Source organism: Nothobranchius furzeri, unplaced genomic scaffold (assembly GCF_043380555.1).
Source record: "Nothobranchius furzeri strain GRZ-AD unplaced genomic scaffold, NfurGRZ-RIMD1 Scf020, whole genome shotgun sequence".
Classification (NCBI taxonomy): Eukaryota; Metazoa; Chordata; class Actinopteri; order Cyprinodontiformes; family Nothobranchiidae; genus Nothobranchius; species Nothobranchius furzeri.
In genome coordinates, this window is record NW_027223037.1 from 1,575,371 (window position 1) to 1,597,628 (window position 22,258).

The following is a 22,258-nucleotide window of genomic DNA, read 5'->3' on the forward strand; positions in this document are numbered from 1 at the left end:
AATGGAGTCATTAGCACTTATGGTTTGTAAATGGCACCCAGAATTATGTTGCACGAAGCACAATTTCACATCATTCTGGGTCCATTTGTGTGAAAACAAGGTCCATTCAGGCTGAAACGCTACAAGAAGGTAGAACCTATACAGTTGTAAGTGATCTGAACGTTTCAAGATGATCGCACATTCCTATAGGGGGTAAAACCATGTCCCAAAGGTCACCGGGCCTGGTGTCTCTTTAAAGAAGTAGTCCAGTTACACATTTGTGGGCTTATAACTTGGCTTCTGAATGTCCTAGAGAGATCAGGTTCGTTTTAGTGTACTCCAATCAACAGCCCCTACAACTACAAAAAGGAATGGAGTCATTAGCACTTATGGTTTGTAAATGGCACCCAGAATTATGTTGCACGAAGCACAATTTCACATCATTCTGGGTCCATTCGTGTGAAAACAAGGTCCAATCAGGCTGAAACGTTACAGGAAGGTAGAATCTATTGAGTTGTAAGTGATCTGAACGTTTCATGATGATCGCACATTCCTAAGGGGGTCAAACCATGTCCCAAAGGTCACCGGATCTGGTGTCAATTTAAAGAAGTAGTCCAGTTACACATTTGTGGGCGTATAACTTGGCTTCTGAATGTCCTAGAGAGATCAGGTTTGTTTTAGTGTACTCCAATCAACATCCCCTACAACCTCAAAAAGGAATGGAGTCATTAGCACTTATGGTTTTTAAATGGCACCCAGAATTATGCTGCACTAAGCACAATTTCACATCATTCTGGGTTCATTTGTGTGAAAACAAAGTCCAATCAGGCTGAAACGTTACAGGAAGGTAGAATCTATTGAGGTGTAAGTGATCTGAACTTTTCATGATGATAGCACTTTCCTAAGGGGGTCAAACCATGTCCCAAAGGTCACCGGATCTGGTGTCAATTTAAAGAAGTAGTCCATTTACACATTTGTGGGCTTATAACTTGGCTTCTGAATGTCCTAGAGAGATCAGGTTTGTTTTAATGTGCTCCAATCAACAGCCCCTACAACCACAAAAAGGAATGGAGTCATTAGCACTTATGGTTTGTAAACGGCACCCAGAATTATGTTGCACAAAGCACGATTTCACAACATTCTGGGTCCATTTGTGTGAAAACAAGGCCCAATCAGGCTGAAATGCTACAAGAAGGTAGAATCTATTGAGTTGTAAGTAATCTGAACGTTTCATGATGATAGCACTTTCCTAAGGGGGTCAAACCATGTCCCAAAGGTCACCGGATCTGGTGTCAATTTAAAGAAGTAGTCCAGTTACACCTTTGTGGGCTTATAACTTGGCTTCTGAATTTCCTAGGGAGATCAGGTTTGTTTTAGTGTACTCCAATCAACATCCCCTACAACCTCAAAAAGGAATGGAGTCATTAGCACTTATGGTTTTTAAATGGCACCCAGAATTATGCTGCACTAAGCACAATTTCACATCATTCTGGGTTCATTTGTGTGAAAACAAGGTCCAATCAGGCTGAAACGTTACAGGAAGGTAGAATCTATTGAGTTGTAAGTGATCTAAATGTTTCATGATGATAGCACTTTCCTAAGGGGGTCAATCCATGTCCCAAATGTCACCGGGCCTGGTGTCATTTTAAAGAAGTAGTCCAGTTATACCTTTGTGGGCTTATAACTTGGCTTCTGAATGTCCTAGAGAGGTTAGGTTTGTTTTAGTGTACTCCAATCAAAAGCCCCTACAACCACAAAAAGAAATGGAGTCATTAGCACTTATGGTTTGTAAATGGCACCCAGAATTATGTTGCACGAAGCACAATTTCACATCATTCTGGGTTCATTTGTGTGAAAACAAGGTCCAATCAGGCTGAAACGTTACAGGAAGGTAGAATCTATTGAGTTGTAAGTGATCTGAACGTTTCATGATGATAGCACTTTCCTAAGGGGGTCAAACCATGTACCAAAGGTCACCGGATCTGGTGTCAATTTAAAGAAGTAGTCCAGTTACACCTTTGTGGGCTTATAACTTGGCTTCTGAATATCCAAGAGAGATCAGGTTTGTTTTAGTGTACTCCAATCAACATCCCCTACAACCTCAAAAAGGAATGGAGTCATTAGCACTTATGGTTTTTAAATGGCACCCAGAATTATGCTGCACTAAGCACAATTTCACATCATTCTGGGTTCATTTGTGTGAAAACAAGGTCCAATCAGGCTGAAACGTTACAGGAAGTTAGAATCTATTGAGTTGTAAGTGATCTGAACGTTTCATGATGATAGCACTTTCCTAAGGGGGTCAAACCATGTCCCAAAGGTCACCGGATCTGGTGTCAATTTAAAGAAGTAGTCCAGTTACACATTTGTGGGCTTATAACTTGGCTTCTGAATGTCCTAGATAGATCAGGTTTGTTTTAATGTACTCCAATCAACAGCCCCTACAACCACAAAAAGGAATGGAGTCATTAGCACTTATGGTTTGTAAATGGCACCCAGAATTATGTTGCACGAAGCACAATTTCACATCATTCTGGGTCCATTTGTGTGAAAACAAGGTCCAATCAGGCTGAAACGCTACAAGAAGGTAGAATCTATTGAGTTGTAAGTGATCTGAACGTTTCAAGATGATCGCACATTCCTATAGGGGGTAAAACCATGTCCCAAAGGTCACCGGGCCTGGTGTCACTTTAAAGAAGTAGTACAGTTACACCTTTGTGGGCTTATAACTTGGCTTCTGAATGTCCTAGAGAGGTCAGGTTTGTTTTAGTGTACTCTAATCAACAGCCCCTACAACCACAAAAAGGAATGGAGTCATTAGCACTTATGGTTTGTAAATGGCACCCAGAATTATGTTGCACGAAGCACAATTTCACATCATTCTGGGTTCATTTGTGTGAAAACAAGGTCCAATCAGGCTGAAACGTTACAGGTAGGTAGAATCTATTGAGTTGTAAGTGATCTGAACGTTTCATGATGATAGCACTTTCCTAAGGGGGTCAAACCATGTCCAGAAGGTCACCAGATCTGGTGTCAATTTAAAGAAGTAGTCCAGTTACACATTTGTGGGCTTATAACTTGGCTTCTGAATGTCCTAGAGAGATCAGGTTTGTTTTAGTGTACTCCAATCAACATCACCTACAACCTCAAAAAGGAATGGAGTCATTAGCACTTATGGTTTTTAAATGGCACCCAGAATTATGCTGCACTAAGCACAATTTCAAATCATTCTGGGTTCATTTGTGTGAAAACAAGGTCCAATCAGGCTGAAACGTTACAGGAAGGTAGAATCTATTGAGTTGTAAGTGATCTGAACGTTTCATGATGATCGCACATTCCTAAGGGGGTCAAACCATGTCCCAAATGTCACCGGATCTGGTGTCAATTTAAAGAAGTAGTCCAGTTACACATTTGTGGGCTAATAACTTGGCTTCTGAAGGTCCTAGAGAGATCAGGTTCGTTTTAGTGTACTCCAGTCAACAGCCCCTACAACCACAAAAAGGAATGGAGTCATTAGCACTTATGGTTTTTAAATGGCACCCAGAATTATGCTGCACTAAGCACAATTTCACATCATTCTGGGTTCATTTGTGTGAAAACAAGGTCCAATCAGGCTGAAACGTTACAGGAAGGTAGAATCTATTGAGTTATAAGTGATCTGAACGTTTCATGATGATAACACTTTCCTAAGGGGGTCAAACCATGTCCCAAAGGTCACCGGATCTCGTGTCAGTTTAAAGAAGTAGTCCAGTTACACATTTGTGGGCTTATAACTTGGCTTCTGAATGTCCTAGAGAGATCAGGTTTGTTTTAATGTACTCCAACCAACAGCCCCTACAACCACAAAAAGGAATGGAGTCATTAGCACTTATGGTTTGTAAATGGCACCCAGAATTATGTTGCACGAAGCACAATTTCACATCATTCTGGGTCCATTTGTTTGAAAACAAGGTCCAATTAGGCTGAAACGTTACAAGAAGGTAGAATCTATTGAGTTGTAAGTTATCTGAACGTTTCATGATGATCGCACATTCCTATAGGGGGTCAAACCATGTCCCAAAGGTCACCGGGCCTGGTGTCACTTTAAAGAAGTAGTCCAGTTACACCTTTGAGGGCTTATAACTTGGCTTCTGAATGTCCTAGAGAGATCAGGTTTGTTTTAGTGTACTCCAATCAACAGCCCCTACAACCTCAAAAAGGAATGGAGTCATTAGCACTTATGGTTTTTAAATGGCACCCAGAATTATGTTGCATGAAGCACAATTTCACATCATTCTGCGTTCATTTGTGTGAAAACAAGGTCCAATCAGGCTGAAACGTTACAGGAAGGTAGAATCTATTGAGTTGTAAGTGATCTGAGTGTTTCATGATGATAGCACTTTCCTAAGGGGGTAAAACCATGTCCCAAAGGTCACCGGATCTGGTGTCAATTTAAAGAAGTAGTCCAGTTACACATTTGTGGGCTTATAACTTGGCTTCTGAATGTCCTAGAGAGATCAGGTTTGTTTTAATGTGCTCCAATCAACAGCCCCTACAACCACAAAAAGGAATGGAGTCATTAGCACTTAAGGTTTGTAAATGGCACCCAGAATTATGTTGCACGAAGCACAATTTCACATCATTCTGGGTCCATTTGTGTGAAAACAAGGTCCAATCAGGCTGAAACGCTACAAGAAGGTAGAACCTATTGAGTTGTAAGTGATCTGAACGTTTCAAGATGATCGCACATTACTATAGGGGATAAAACCATGTCCCAAAGGTCACCGGGCCTGGTGTCTCTTTAAAGAAGTAGTCCAGTTACACATTTGTGGGCTTATAACTTGGCTTCTGAATGTCCTAGAGAGATCAGGTTCGTTTTAGTGTACTCCAATCAACAGCCCCTACAACCACAAAAAGGAATGGAGTCATTAGCACTTAAGGTTTGTAAATGGCACCCAGAATTATGTTGCACGAAGCACAATTTCACATCATTCTGGGTCCATTTGTGTGAAAACAAGGTCCAATCAGGCTGAAACGCTACAAGAAGGTAGAACCTATTGAGTTGTAAGTGATCTGAACGTTTCAAGATGATCGCACATTCCTATAGGGGGTGAAACCATGTCCCAAAGGTCACCGGGCCTGGTGTCTCTTTAAAGAAGTAGTCCAGTTACACATTTGTGGGCTTATAACTTGGCTTCTGAATGTCCTAGAGAGATCAGGTTCGTTTTAGTCTACTCCAATCAACAGCCCCTACAACCACAAAAAGGAACGGAGTCATTAGCACTTATGGTTTGTAAATGGCACCCAGAATTATGTTGCACGAAGCACAATTTCACATAATTCTGGGTCCATTTGTGTGAAAACAAGGTCCAATCAGGCTGAAACGTTACAGGAAGGTAGAATCTATTGAGTTGTAAGTGATCTGAACGTTTCATGATGATCGCACATTCCTAAGGGGGTCAAACCATGTCCCAAAGGTCACCAGATCTGGTGTCAATTTAAAGAAGTAGTCCAGTTACACATTTGTGGGCTTATAACTTGGCTTCTGAATGTCCTAGAGAGATCAGGTTCGTTTTAGTGTACTCCAGTCAACAGCCCCTACAACCACAAAAATTAATGGAGTCATTAGCACGTATGGTTTTTAAATGGCACCCAGAATTATGCTGCACTAAGCACAATTTCACATCATTCTGGGTTCATTTGTGTGAAAACAAGGTCCAATCAGGCTGAAACGTTACAGAAAGGTAGAATCTATTGAGTTATAAGTGATCTGAACGTTTTATGATGATAGCACTTTCCTAAGGGGGTCAAACCATGTCCCAAAGGTCACCGGATCTGGTGTCAATTTAAAGTAGTCCAGTTACACATTTGTGGGCTTATAACTTGGCTTCTGAATGTCCTAAAGAGTTCAGGTTTGTTTTAATGTGCTCCAACCAACAGCCCCTACAACCACAAAAAGGAATGGAGTCATTAGCACTTATGGTTTGTAAATGGCACCCAGAATTATGTTGCACGAAGCACAATTTCACATCATTCTGGGTTCATTTGTGTGAAAACAAAGTCCAATCAGGCTGAAACGTTACAGGGAGGTAGAATCTATTGAGTTGTAAGTGATCTGAACGTTTCATGATGATAGCACTTTCCTAAGGGGGTCAAACCATGTCCCAAAGGTCACCGGATCTGGTGTCAATTTAAAGTAGTCCAGTTACACATTTGTGGGCTTATAACTTAGCTTATGAATGTCCTAGAGAGATCAGGTTTGTTTTAATGTGCTCCAATCAACAGCCCCTACAACCACAAAAAGGAATGGAGTCATTAGCACTTATGGTTTGTAAATGACACCCAGAATTATGTTGCACGAATCACAATTTCACATCATTCTGGGTCCATTTGTGTGAAAACAAGGTCCAATCAGGCTGAAACGCTACAAGAAGGTACAATCTATTGAGTTGTAAGTGATCTGAACGTTTCATGATGATAGCACTTTCCTAAGGGGGTCAAACCATGTCCCAAAGGTCACCGGATCTGGTGTCACTTTAAAGAAGTAGTCCAGTTACACATTTGTGGGCTTATAACTTGGCTTCTGAAAGTCCTAGAGAGATCAGGTTCGTTTTAGTGTACTCCAATTAACAGCCCCTAAACCAGAAAAAGGAATGGAGTCATTAGCACTTATGGTTTGTAAATGGCACCCAGAATTATGTTGCACGAAGCACAATTTCACATCATTCTGGGTCCATTTGTGTGAAAACAAGGTCCAATCAGGCTGAAACGCTACAAGAAGGTAGAACCTATTGAGTTGTAAGTGATCTGAACGTTTCATGATGATCGCACATTCCTATAGGGGGTCAAACCATGTCCCAAAGGTCACCGGGCCTGGTGTCACTTTAAAGAAGTAGTCCAGTTACACCTTTGAGGGCTTATAACTTGGCTTCTGAATGTCCTAGAGAGATCAGGTTTGTTTTAGTGTACTCCAATCAACAGCCCCTACAACCTCAAAAAGGAATGGAGTCATTAGCACTTATGGTTTTTAAATGGCACCCAGAATTATGTTGCATGAAGCACAATTTCACATCATTCTGCGTTCATTTGTGTGAAAACAAGGTCCAATCAGGCTGAAACGTTACAGGAAGGTAGAATCTATTGAGTTGTAAGTGATCTGAGTGTTTCATGATGATAGCACTTTCCTAAGGGGGTCAAACCATGTCCCAAAGGTCACCGGATCTGGTGTCAATTTAAAGAAGTAGTCCAGTTACACATTTGTGGGCTTATAACTTGGCTTCTGAATGTCCTAGAGAGATCAGGTTTGTTTTAATGTGCTCCAATCAACAGCCCCTACAACCACAAAAAGGAATGGAGTCATTAGCACTTAAGGTTTGTAAATGGCACCCAGAATTATGTTGCACGAAGCACAATTTCACATCATTCTGGGTCCATTTGTGTGAAAACAAGGTCCAATCAGGCTGAAACGCTACAAGAAGGTAGAACCTATTGAGTTGTAAGTGATCTGAACGTTTCAAGATGATCGCACATTCCTATAGGGGGTAAAACCATGTCCCAAAGGTCACCGGGCCTGGTGTCTCTTTAAAGAAGTAGTCCAGTTACACATTTGTGGGCTTATAACTTGGCTTCTGAATGTCCTAGAGAGATCAGGTTCGTTTTAGTGTACTCCAATCAACAGCCCCTACAACCACAAAAAGGAATGGAGTCATTAGCACTTAAGGTTTGTAAATGGCACCCAGAATTATGTTGCACGAAGCACAATTTCACATCATTCTGGGTCCATTTGTGTGAAAACAAGGTCCAATCAGGCTGAAACGCTACAAGAAGGTAGAACCTATTGAGTTGTAAGTGATCTGAACGTTTCAAGATGATCGCACATTCCTATAGGGGGTGAAACCATGTCCCAAAGGTCACCGGGCCTGGTGTCTCTTTAAAGAAGTAGTCCAGTTACACATTTGTGGGCTTATAACTTGGCTTCTGAATGTCCTAGAGAGATCAGGTTCGTTTTAGTCTACTCCAATCAACAGCCCCTACAACCACAAAAAGGAACGGAGTCATTAGCACTTATGGTTTGTAAATGGCACCCAGAATTATGTTGCACGAAGCACAATTTCACATAATTCTGGGTCCATTTGTGTGAAAACAAGGTCCAATCAGGCTGAAACGTTACAGGAAGGTAGAATCTATTGAGTTGTAAGTGATCTGAACGTTTCATGATGATCGCACATTCCTAAGGGGGTCAAACCATGTCCCAAAGGTCACCGGATCTGGTGTCAATTTAAAGAAGTAGTCCAGTTACACATTTGTGGGCTTATAACTTGGCTTCTGAATGTCCTAGAGAGATCAGGTTCGTTTTAGTGTACTCCAGTCAACAGCCCCTACAACCACAAAAATTAATGGAGTCATTAGCACTTATGGTTTTTAAATGGCACCCAGAATTATGCTGCACGAAGCACAATTTCACATCATTCTGGGTTCATTTGTGTGAAAACAAGGTCCAATCAGGCTGAAACGTTACAGAAAGGTAGAATCTATTGAGTTATAAGTGATCTGAACGTTTCATGATGATAGCACTTTCCTAAGGGGGTCAAACCATGTCCCAAAGGTCACCGGATCTGGTGTCAATTTAAAGTAGTCCAGTTACACATTTGTGGGCTTATAACTTGGCTTCTGAATGTCCTAAAGAGTTCAGGTTTGTTTTAATGTGCTCCAACCAACAGCCCCTACAACCACAAAAAGGAATGGAGTCATTAGCACTTATGGTTTGTAAATGGCACCCAGAATTATGTTGCACGAAGCACAATTTCACATCATTCTGGGTTCATTTGTGTGAAAACAAGGTCCAATCAGGCTGAAACGTTACAGGGAGGTAGAATCTATTGAGTTGTAAGTGATCTGAACGTTTCATGATGATAGCACTTTCCTAAGGGGGTCAAACCATGTCCCAAAGGTCACCGGATCTGGTGTCAATTTAAAGTAGTCCAGTTACACATTTGTGGGCTTATAACTTAGCTTCTGAATGTCCTAGAGAGATCAGGTTTGTTTTAATGTGCTCCAATCAACAGCCCCTACAACCACAAAAAGGAATGGAGTCATTAGCACTTATGGTTTGTAAATGGCACCCAGAATTATGTTGCACGAATCACAATTTCACATCATTCTGGGTCCATTTGTGTGAAAACAAGGTCCAATCAGGCTGAAACGCTACAAGAAGGTACAATCTATTGAGTTGTAAGTGATCTGAACGTTTCATGATGATAGCACTTTCCTAAGGGGGTCAAACCATGTCCCAAAGGTCACCGGATCTGGTGTCACTTTAAAGAAGTAGTCCAGTTACACATTTGTGGGCTTATAACTTGGCTTCTGAAAGTCCTAGAGAGATCAGGTTCGTTTTAGTGTACTCCAATTAACAGCCCCTAAACCAGAAAAAGGAATGGAGTCATTAGCACTTATGGTTTGTAAATGGCACCCAGAATTATGTTGCACGAAGCACAATTTCACATCATTCTGGGTCCATTTGTGTGAAAACAAGGTCCATTCAGGCTGAAACGCTACAAGAAGGTAGAACCTATACAGTTGTAAGTGATCTGAACGTTTCAAGATGATCGCACATTCCTATAGGGGGTAAAACCATGTCCCAAAGGTCACCGGGCCTGGTGTCTCTTTAAAGTAGTCCAGTTACACATTTGTGGGCTTATAACTTGGCTTCTGAATGTCCTAGAGAGATCAGGTTCGTTTTAGTGTACTCCAATCAACAGCCCCTACAACTACAAAAAGGAATGGAGTCATTAGCACTTATTGTTTGTAAATGGCACCCAGAATTATGTTGCACGAAGCACAATTTCACATCATTCTGGGTCCATTCGTGTGAAAACAAGGTCCAATCAGGCTGAAACGTTACAGGAAGGTAGAATCTATTGAGTTGTAAGTGATCTGAACGTTTCATGATGATCGCACATTCCTAAGGGGGTCAAACCATGTCCCAAAGGTCACCGGATCTGGTGTCAATTTAAAGAAGTAGTCCAGTTACACATTTGTGGGCTTATAACTTGGCTTCTGAAAGTCCTAGAGAGATCAGGTTCGTTTTAGTGTACTCCAATTAACAGCCCCTAAACCAGAAAAAGGAATGGAGTCATTAGCACTTATGGTTTGTAAATGGCACCCAGAATTATGTTGCACGAAGCACAATTTCACATCATTCTGGGTCCATTTGTGTGAAAACAAGGTCCATTCAGGCTGAAACGCTACAAGAAGGTAGAACCTATACAGTTGTAAGTGATCTGAACGTTTCAAGATGATCGCACATTCCTATAGGGGGTAAAACCATGTCCCAAAGGTCACCGGGCCTGGTGTCTCTTTAAAGAAGTAGTCCAGTTACACATTTGTGGGCTTATAACTTGGCTTCTGAATGTCCTAGAGAGATCAGGTTCGTTTTAGTGTACTCCAATCAACAGCCCCTACAACTACAAAAAGGAATGGAGTCATTAGCACTTATGGTTTGTAAATGGCACCCAGAATTATGTTGCACGAAGCACAATTTCACATCATTCTGGGTCCATTCGTGTGAAAACAAGGTCCAATCAGGCTGAAACGTTACAGGAAGGTAGAATCTATTGAGTTGTAAGTGATCTGAACGTTTCATGATGATCGCACATTCCTAAGGGGGTCAAACCATGTCCCAAAGGTCACCGGATCTGGTGTCAATTTAAAGAAGTAGTCCAGTTACACATTTGTGGGCGTATAACTTGGCTTCTGAATGTCCTAGAGAGATCAGGTTTGTTTTAGTGTACTCCAATCAACATCCCCTACAACCTCAAAAAGGAATGGAGTCATTAGCACTTATGGTTTTTAAATGGCACCCAGAATTATGCTGCACTAAGCACAATTTCACATCATTCTGGGTTCATTTGTGTGAAAACAAAGTCCAATCAGGCTGAAACGTTACAGGAAGGTAGAATCTATTGAGTTGTAAGTGATCTGAACTTTTCATGATGATAGCACTTTCCTAAGGGGGTCAAACCATGTCCCAAATGTCACCGGATCTGGTGTCAATTTAAAGAAGTAGTCCAGTTACACATTTGTGGGCTTATAACTTGGCTTCTGAATGTCCTAGAGAGATCAGGTTTGTTTTAATGTGCTCCAATCAACAGCCCCTACAACCACAAAAAGGAATGGAGTCATTAGCACTTATGGTTTGTAAACGGCACCCAGAATTATGTTGCACAAAGCACGATTTCACAACATTCTGGGTCCATTTGTGTAAAAACAAGGCCCAATCAGGCTGAAACGCTACAAGAAGGTAGAATCTATTGAGTTGTAAATAATCTGAACGTTTCATGATGATAGCACTTTCCTAAGGGGGTCAAACCATGTCCCAAAGGTCACCGGATCTGGTGTCAATTTAAAGAAGTAGTCCAGTTACACCTTTGTGGGCTTATAACTTGGCTTCTGAATATCCTAGAGAGATCAGGTTTGTTTTAGTGTACTCCAATCAACATCCCCTACAACCTCAAAAAGGAATGGAGTCATTAGCACTTATGGTTTTTAAATGGCACCCAGAATTATGCTGCACTAAGCACAATTTCACATCATTCTGGGTTCATTTGTGTGAAAACAAAGTCCAATCAGGCTGAAACGTTACAGGAAGGTAGAATCTATTGAGTTGTAAGTGATCTGAACTTTTCATGATGATAGCACTTTCCTAAGGGGGTCAAACCATGTCCCAAATGTCACCGGATCTGGTGTCAATTTAAAGAAGTAGTCCAGTTACACATTTGTGGGCTTATAACTTGGCTTCTGAATGTCCTAGAGAGATCAGGTTTGTTTTAATGTGCTCCAATCAACAGCCCCTACAACCACAAAAAGGAATGGAGTCATTAGCACTTATGGTTTGTAAACGGCACCCAGAATTATGTTGCACAAAGCACGATTTCACAACATTCTGGGTCCATTTGTGTAAAAACAAGGCCCAATCAGGCTGAAACGCTACAAGAAGGTAGAATCTATTGAGTTGTAAATAATCTGAACGTTTCATGATGATAGCACTTTCCTAAGGGGGTCAAACCATGTCCCAAAGGTCACCGGATCTGGTGTCAATTTAAAGAAGTAGTCCAGTTACACCTTTGTGGGCTTATAACTTGGCTTCTGAATATCCTAGAGAGATCAGGTTTGTTTTAGTGTACTCCAATCAACATCCCCTACAACCTCAAAAAGGAATGGAGTCATTAGCACTTATGGTTGTTAGGTAATTTGATTTTATCCCATATTACCTTAAAGGACGACACACCCTTTGATAGAGAGAGAGAGTAAATTGATTATTTGTAATGTCCATGTGTGTAGCTCAACCAGGCCCCATTCTGCTTCAGCCTCAAAGCTTTATCCTCACCTGCTCTGTATACCTGCATTCTGCAATTATCTGGTAGATAATACTTAACCTCCATAACCCTGGAACCTGAAATAAACCCACATGACAACAAGGAAGACATTTTACCCTGAGTCTCCAAATGCATGGAGAGTTAACGCAGAGAAACCTCCTCCGAGGCTTCCCCCACGTCACTCCCCTGTGCTCCCAGTTCTTCAGGGGCTTTATTCACCAAATGGATGGGGGGAGAAGGCGGACCTTCTCAAGTTACAGAGTTCTCTCAATTAACATCTTTGCTCAACCTTTTTATGAACATACCAACACAGAGATTCATGATGTGTAATGGGCATCTTTTAGGTCTCAAAAAGGTACATTTATAAAAATACCCAACATTCCCTCCTGATGTGACTTTTTGAGCAATAAAAGATTAAACCAATAAAACAACATTAACATGAAATTAGGAAACACCTAACCTGGAATTTGAAATGACCAATTAATCAATCAGATTTTAGTTCAACATTAAACCAGACATCAAACCCAATTTTATCCTGTATTTCTAGCTTCATTAACTTATCCCCCCTGAATGCTACCTTTGAGCAATGATTATCCTGTCAACAAAACCCAGAGCAAGAGTTAAAACCTGGAATTAGGAATGAATAATCTAGACACCAAAACCTACATAATAATCTTGAATTCCTAGCTTTATTAAAGTAACCCATATCATTTGTCATCAAACACTTGTGGATCTTCTGCTCCACATCCGTCGTTACCTCCTGTGCTGCAATCGATCGCTTGTAGGACTGAACAGGTGTCACAGGTTTTGAGTTTTCTGTGGCTGGCTGACCTGCAGTTCTGGTTCCCTCCTGAAGTTGGTGTTTGACCTCTGCACCTCATCTCCAGTTCAGGTGTGATATCTCGGTCACACTGTGCTCTCAGCTTTGCGTCGTCCCGCTGACGTGTCGACGCAGGTCACTTCCTGAGAGAGCTGACTGGCCCACAGCGGGTTTTGTGGTTTTACATCAGCTTACAGGTTGGTACCGGTTTGGGCTAACTGATCCACTTGGTTTGTGGTTTAACATTAGCTCAGCCGGTGACGGTGGTTTGTATCACTTCCGTCTTGGACTGCAAGTCAGCAGTTAGCCACGTCTTTCGTGCTTCCTCCATCTTGGATTGTGGGCTCCACCTCCTTTTCAACACACCTACAAGTCACAAACGTTTCAAAGACCCACAGCAGGATGCCACAGGCACAGACCAATTTGCATTCTGTTAGACATGCGTTCAACTTCCACAGCTGCTTGCTCAAAGGAACTCAGATCCTCTGAAGTCTTTTCATCGACACTCTTCTCCTGAGTTTGAGCCATTCCTGCATTCGGAGAGTATCAGGACAGGACATAGCAAACCATCTTGTGTTGCAATCACAATACCTTCCTGGTTGTTGAGGGTCAATGGGGCACAAAGCGTCTTGTCCCCGATCTGTGTCCTCTGATGTTTTCTGCAGGAACCAATGCAGCCAGCCACTGATCTTTATCACCTGTTAATCGAGTTCCCATCATCACATCACAGCAGGACACAAATCAAGGAGTCTCCCAGCCTGTCTTGCCTAGGGAACAATTTGCATTTAGGAAAACAGTGTACCCAAAAGTTGTGCTGCCTAATTGTTTAAATTAATAAACATTGATGTCTGGTTTAGCATGAAAATAGTCAGATATGGTCTGTCCTAAATTTTCACAAACAAAATAAAACACATCCAAATTCTTTAAAACTATCTTGTCTCAAAAGGAGTTAATCAGAGATTCTATCACACTAAGGCGGAGTTTACACAATCACGTCACAGAGGCTTCAAAGAGGTTTTTCACAAAAGGACCCTAGAGTCTTCTAGTCTAGCCTTGATTTAGCTGCTTAGGCTCACACATTTGCATTCAGGCAAAAGGCATTCTAATTTAAATGAACCAGCCCATCTCCACCTTGTAAGGTAATCAAAACTTTATCAGTTACACCACCCCCTCCTGTGGAGGTAGGGTTCTCACACATTTACAGGATCTAAATTAATCAAAAGGAAGTCACTCAGATTTATTAAACCTTATAACCCAAACAGAAAATAAATGATGGTAATAGCTCAAATGTTGAAATAGTTACAAAACAGCCTTACTGTTGAGTAAAATAACATACTACGATCAGCATTATGGTCTGTAGGGGCTGAGTTGATGTTTACATTTCAAACAAGATTTGCATAGAAATAGCATACAGGAAAAATCTAGCACCGTGTTGATTCAATCATGTTATTAAATTAAATCTATCAATGGTCGATAAGACACATTTAACGGGAAGTTTTTACGGTTCATAAAAAATCTAAACACCCTCCTGTAAAGCCAGTCTTATGGCAGAAACACCAAGTTTAACATGATTTAGTCATATGATAAAATGCTGAGATAAAAAACTGTTACTGCATAGTGTAGAATTCTATTTACCTAAGATCATAACCCACTAAAGTAAAACTGAAAAGTTGTATTTTTAATCTTGGTTCATGAGCAAAAGGTATCGTCGGATCCAGAGTAGCTGCTGCACAGCTAATCTACCAGAGCTATAAGCAAAGAGTCTGTCATTTTAAAATGGCATAAGCTAGTTATAAGGTTATGTGCCTCTTAAAACACAAAATCATGAATTTTCCCTTCTAATTCTGTAATTTGGGGTCAAATTCCTCAATAAATGATTAGGGGAACTACTTAAGTCTAACTAAATGATCTTTTAGAAAGAGTATTTATTTATTTTAATAAAATAATAAAAGGCCTGTAGACCAGAATATCTAATTTAACTTGAGGCAATCGCGTGAATCATCTCCATCTTATTTGGGCAACCATTCAGCCTGTGAAGCTGAAGGAGTTAGAGGATGGATGTCTTTATCCCTGCTTAACTGTATTTCCTTAACATTCTATCTATGTAAGTCATTTTGTTTACTAGTTCAGTACGAGTTATCATGCAGATAAAAGCAATGACTTTTTCAGATAGTATTTAGTTAATCATCACACCTCAAACATTTCTTTAAAACTTCCTTTTTGCCTTCTCTCTTTTCCTCAACCATTTCTTTAAACTGTCTATTTGCCTTCTCTCTTTTCCTCAACCATTTCTTTAATTCTGTCTTTTCTCCATCTGTCTGCTTTTTTCCTTAACCTTCTCTGCTAACCTCTCATTTCTTCCTAACCAAACCATCAAACAGTTAGTGGCCTGCAGCCTTATCAAAACCATCCCCCATAACACTTCGTTGTCTCTTCATACACCCCCTCAAACCTTCACCCCTCCTTTTCCTTTCTTCTATTTCTCCAGCTTCTCTTAGGAACCACATACACGCACACACCTGAGCCTTCTGACCCACACTTACACATCACAGGATGTTAGTATTATTCATACATGTACAGAATAAAGAACAAGACAACACAGAACAAAACAGAAACATAGAACATAGACCATCTAGAATCTGCAGGTTTCACACAGAACAAACTAGGCTCAAAGCCTCAGTCACACACATTGTCATGTAATGGGACCTTTCATTCATTCAGAGATCTTGGCCGAGATACACACATTCAGGCTTCAGAACTTCGGCCCAAAACTTCTCTCACACTCACACACACACAGAAACTGACCTGCAGGCTTTCACTCACACACATTCAGAACTTGGACACAACCCCCCCAGATCAGACCAGATCCGGTTAGGCCCAAAACCTTTACTCATACACAGATGGAGCAAAACTCTGTCAGAAATTAACATGCCAGTCCTCAGCGTCACCTTTCAACAATACACAACACGGAAACCGGCAAGTCCACCCACAAAAATGGAACGCAGCCCCATGGCACCAGAAAAATCACAACACAAATAACACAGACCGGGAATTTTAGACCGATTTAAGATCTTTTAAGCCAATCAAATTTTGTGTACCTTGTTGCACCATAAAATATTTAAACAATTCCCTGCGGCAGTGTGATTTCAGCATCAAACCACTCCAATCGACACCAGCACTTACATGCTGCGTGTATTAACCATCCGCGGCTGCTTTAATGCAGCGCTGGTTTAGCAACAGTTTTAGGTGCACCTGAACATTCACCTGTAATTACTACCCACAGCTCTGCGGGACGCCCTGTGCACGCAGACACAAGACTTATTAAAACCTCCTCTTCAAGGCAGGAATACAGCCCGGTTCACGTTTCAATGCAACCCCACGGTTTACATGTGCAACCCCTAGCTGGACACAAAAACGTCTTTTTGTGCGTGAATGTCAGTCACCACCATCAATCTTAAATCACACTGCCAACGGTTAAAAACAAAAAGTGCAATTAATTTTTACTCACCCAGTGTGCTATTCAGCTGCCAGACTGCGAAGCGAACTCCCACCGGAACTCTGCTCTCCAGAGCTCACATGAGCTGATCCACAGTCTCCCCTTACCAGAAACAGACTCAAACCAATTTTAGCCAAAACAATCTCACACGTCTTTTTCCGGTCATCAACTTTCTCATACACTCAAGAGGTTCACACACACACACGGCCGCAACTGGCCCTCCTCAATCAACTCAAACCACACTGCCAGTGGTTAAAGAAACAGACACAAATTACTGAATTAGCTTAATGAATTAATGAATTAACCTACTCTCCGTGGTAATTTCGTCCTGAGTTCGGGAAGGCGAGAGCTTGAATGGGAATCTGCCTGCAAGGCTAAAAAGCCGGCCGGTGAAACAATTTTAGTTCCCCGGGCTTTGATGAGGTAAGTGGCGCCTGTACGGCTCCCCGAAGCCAGCTTCCCATCGACGGCTCTGCCTTGCCCGCATTCTCCACCACTTGTTGGGTAATTTGATTTTATCCCATATTACCTTAAAGGACGACACACCCTTTGATAGAGAGAGAGAGTAAATTGATTATTTGTAATGTCCATGTGTGTAGCTCAACCAGGCCCCATTCTGCTTCAGCCTCAAAGCTTTATCCTCACCTGCTCTGTATACCTGCATTCTGCAATTATCTGGTAGATAATACTTAACCTCCATAACCCTGGAACCTGAAATAAACCCACATGACAACAAGGAAGACATTTTACCCTGAGTCTCCAAATGCATGGAGAGTTAACGCAGAGAAACCTCCTCCGAGGCTTCCCCCACGTCACTCCCCTGTGCTCCCAGTTCTTCAGGGGCTTTATTCACCAAATGGATGGGGGGAGAAGGCGGACCTTCTCAAGTTACAGAGTTCTCTCAATTAACATCTTTGCTCAACCTTTTTATGAACATACCAACACAGAGATTCATGATGTGTAATGGGCATCTTTTAGGTCTCAAAAAGGTACATTTATAAAAATACCCAACAATGGTTTTTAAATGGCACCCAGAATTATGCTGCACTAAGCACAATTTCACATCATTCTGGGTTCATTTGTGTGAAAACAAGGTCCAATCAGGCTGAAACGTTACAGGAAGGTAGAATCTATTGAGTTGTAAGTGATCTGAACGTTTCATGATGATAGCACTTTCCTAAGGGGGTCAATCCATGTCCCAAATGTCACCGGGCCTGGTGTCATTTTAAAGAAGTAGTCCAGTTATACCTTTGTGGGCTTATAACTTGGCTTCTGAATGTCCTAGAGAGGTTAGGTTTGTTTTAGTGTACTCCAATCAAAAGCCCCTACAACCACAAAAAGGAATGGAGTCATTAGCACTTATGGTTTGTAAATGGCACCCAGAATTATGTTGCACGAAGCACAATTTCACATCATTCTGGGTTCATTTGTGTGAAAACAAGGTCCAATCAGGCTGAAACGTTACAGGAAGGTAGAATCTATTGAGTTGTAAGTGATCTGAACGTTTCATGATGATAGCACTTTCCTAAGGGGGTCAAACCATGTACCAAAGGTCACCGGATCTGGTGTCAATTTAAAGAAGTAGTCCAGTTACACCTTTGTGGGCTTATAACTTGGCTTCTGAATATCCTAGAGAGAACAGGTTTGTTTTAGTGTACTCCAATCAACATCCCCTACAACCTCAAAAAGGAATGGAGTCATTAGCACTTATGGTTTTTAAATGGCACCCAGAATTATGCTGCACTAAGCACAATTTCACATCATTCTGGGTTCATTTGTGTGAAAACAAGGTCCAATCAGGCTGAAACGTTACAGGAAGTTAGAATCTATTGAGTTGTAAGTGATCTGAACGTTTCATGATGATAGCACTTTCCTAAGGGGGTCAAACCATGTCCCAAAGGTTCCCGGATCTGGTGTCAATTTAAAGAAGTAGTCCAGTTACACATTTGTGGGCTTATAACTTGGCTTCTGAATGTACTAGAGAGATCAGGTTTGTTTTAATGTACTCCAATCAACAGCCCCTACAACCACAAAAAGGAATGGAGTCATTAGCACTTATGGTTTGTAAATGGCACCCAGAATTATGTTGCACGAAGCACAATTTCACATCATTCTGGGTCCATTTGTGTGAAAACAAGGTCCAATCAGGCTGAAACGCTACAAGAAGGTAGAATCTATTGAGTTGTAAGTGATCTGAACGTTTCAAGATGATCGCACATTCCTATAGGGGGTAAAACCATGTCCCAAAGGTCACCGGGCCTGGTGTCACTTTAAAGAAGTAGTACAGTTACACCTTTGTGGGCTTATAACTTGGCTTCTGAATGTCCTAGAGAGGTCAGGTTTGTTTTAGTGTACTCCAATCAACAGCCCCTACAACCACAAAAAGGAATGGAGTCATTAGCACTTATGGTTTGTAAATGGCACCCAAATTATGTTGCACGAAGCACAATTTCACATCATTCTGGGTTCATTTGTGTGAAAACAAGGTCCAATCAGGCTGAAACGTTACAGGTAGGTAGAATCTATTGAGTTGTAAGTGATCTGAACGTTTCATGATGATAGCACTTTCCTAAGGGGGTCAAACCATGTCCCAAAGGTCAACAGATCTGGTGTCAATTTAAAGAAGTAGTCCAGTTACACATTTGTGGGCTTATAACTTGGCTTCTGAATGTCCTAGAGAGATCAGGTTTGTTTTAGTGTACTCCAATCAACATCCCCTACAACCTCAAAAAGGAATGGAGTCATTAGAACTTATGGTTTGTAAATGGCACCCAGAATTATGTTGCACGAAGCACAATTTCACATCATTCTGGGTCCATTTGTGTGAAAACAAGGTCCATTCAGGCTGAAACGCTACAAGAAGGTAGAACCTATACAGTTGTAAGTGATCTGAACGTTTCAAGATGATCGCACATTCCTATAGGGGGTAAAACCATGTCCCAAAGGTCACCGGGCCTGGTGTCTCTTTAAAGAAGTAGTCCAGTTACACATTTGTGGGCTTATAACTTGGCTTCTGAATGTCCTAGAGGATCAGGTTCGTTTTAGTGTACTCCAATCAACAGCCCCTACAACTACAAAAAGGAATGGAGTCATTAGCACTTATGGTTTGTAAATGGCACCCAGAATTATGTTGCACGAAGCACAATTTCACATCATTCTGGGTCCATTCGTGTGAAAACAAGGTCCAATCAGGCTGAAACGTTACAGGAAGGTAGAATCTATTGAGTTGTAAGTGATCTGAACGTTTCATGATGATCGCACATTCCTAAGGGGGTCAAACCATGTCCCAAAGGTCACCGGATCTGGTGTCAATTTAAAGAAGTAGTCCAGTTACACATTTGTGGGCTTATAACTTGGCTTCTGAATGTACTAGAGAGATCAGGTTTGTTTTAATGTGCTCCAATCAACAGCCCCTACAACCACAAAAAGGAATGGAGTCATTAGCACTTATGGTTTGTAAATGGCACCCAGAATTATGTTGCACGAAGCACAATTTCACATCATTCTGGGTCCATTTGTGTGAAAACAAGGTCCAATCAGGCTGAAACGCTACAAGAAGGTAGAATCTATTGAGTTGTAAGTGATCTGAACGTTTCAAGATGATCGCACATTCCTATAGGGGGTAAAACCATGTCCCAAAGGTCACCGGGCCTGGTGTCACTTTAAAGAAGTAGTACAGTTACACCTTTGTGGGCTTATAACTTGGCTTCTGAATGTCCTAGAGAGGTCAGGTTTGTTTTAGTGTACTCCAATCAACAGCCCCTACAACCACAAAAAGGAATGGAGTCATTAGCACTTATGGTTTGTAAATGGCACCCAAATTATGTTGCACGAAGCACAATTTCACATCATTCTGGGTTCATTTGTGTGAAAACAAGGTCCAATCAGGCTGAAACGTTACAGGTAGGTAGAATCTATTGAGTTGTAAGTGATCTGAACGTTTCATGATGATAGCACTTTCCTAAGGGGGTCAAACCATGTCCCAAAGGTCAACAGATCTGGTGTCAATTTAAAGAAGTAGTCCAGTTACACATTTGTGGGCTTATAACTTGGCTTCTGAATGTCCTAGAGAGATCAGGTTTGTTTTAGTGTACTCCAATCAACATCCCCTACAACCTCAAAAAGGAATGGAGTCTTTAGCACTTATGGTTTGTAAATGGCACCCAGAATTATGTTGCACGAAGCACAATTTCACATCATTCTGGGTCCATTTGTGTGAAAACAAGGTCCATTAAGGCTGAAACGCTACAAGAAGGTAGAACCTATACAGTTGTAAGTGATCTGAACGTTTCAAGATGATCGCACATTCCTATAGGGGGTAAAACCATGTCCCAAAGGTCACCGGGCCTGGTGTCTCTTTAAAGAAGTAGTCCAGTTACACATTTGTGGGCTTATAACTTGGCTTCTGAATGTCCTAGAGGATCAGGTTCGTTTTAGTGTACTCCAATCAACAGCCCCTACAACTACAAAAAGGAATGGAGTCATTAGCACTTATGGTTTGTAAATGGCACCCAGAATTATGTTGCACGAAGCACAATTTCACATCATTCTGGGTCCATTCGTGTGAAAACAAGGTCCAATCAGGCTGAAACGTTACAGGAAGGTAGAATCTATTGAGTTGTAAGTGATCTGAACGTTTCATGATGATCGCACATTCCTAAGGGGGTCAAACCATGTCCCAAAGGTCACCGGATCTGGTGTCAATTTAAAGAAATAGTCCAGTTACACATTTGTGGGCTTATAACTTGGCTTCTGAATGTCCTAGAGAGATCAGGTTTGTTTTAATGTGCTCCAATCAACAGCCCCTACAACCACAAAAAGGAATGGAGTCATTAGCACTTATGGTTTGTAAACGGCACCCAGAATTATGTTGCACAAAGCACGATTTCACAACATTCTGGGTCCATTTGTGTGAAAACAAGGCCCAATCAGGCTGAAACGCTACAAGACGGTAGAATCTATTGAGTTGTAAATAATCTGAACGTTTCATGATGATAGCACTTTCCTAAGGGGGTCAAACCATGTCCCAAAGGTCACCGGATCTGGTGTCAATTTAAAGAAGTAGTCCAGTTACACCTTTGTGGGCTTATAACTTGGCTTCTGAATATCCTAGAGAGATCAGGTTTGTTTTAGTGTACTCCAATCAACATCCCCTACAACCTCAAAAAGGAATGGAGTCATTAGCACTTATGGTTTTTAAATGGCACCCAGAATTATGCTGCACTAAGCACAATTTCACATCATTCTGGGTTCATTTGTGTGAAAACAAGGTCCAATCAGGCTGAAACGTTACAGGAAGGTAGAATCTATTGAGTTGTAAGTGATCTGAACGTTTCATGATGATAGCACTTTCCTAAGGGGGTCAATCCATGTCCCAAATGTCACCGGGCCTGGTGTCATTTTAAAGAAGTAGTCCAGTTATACCTTTGTGGGCTCATAACTTGGCTTCTGAATGTCCTAGAGAGGTTAGGTTTGTTTTAGTGTACTCCAATCAAAAGCCCCTACAACCACAAAAAGGAATGGAGTCATTAGCACTTATGGTTTGTAAATGGCACCCAGAATTATGTTGCACGAAGCACAATTTCACATCATTCTGGGTTCATTTGTGTG

General features: G+C 41.4%; 1 long non-coding RNA gene across 1 annotated transcript; it reads right to left on the reverse strand.

The window, feature by feature from the left end:
- Positions 1-12,438: 12,438 nt before the first annotated feature.
- LOC129156169 (uncharacterized) lies at positions 12,439-17,654 on the reverse strand. The gene is made up of 2 exons (XR_011517476.1): positions 16,661-17,654; positions 12,439-13,919 (listed from the first exon to the last, which is right to left on the reverse strand). It is a non-coding gene; the product is annotated as an uncharacterized lncRNA (long non-coding RNA).
- Positions 17,655-22,258: the final 4,604 nt, after the last annotated feature.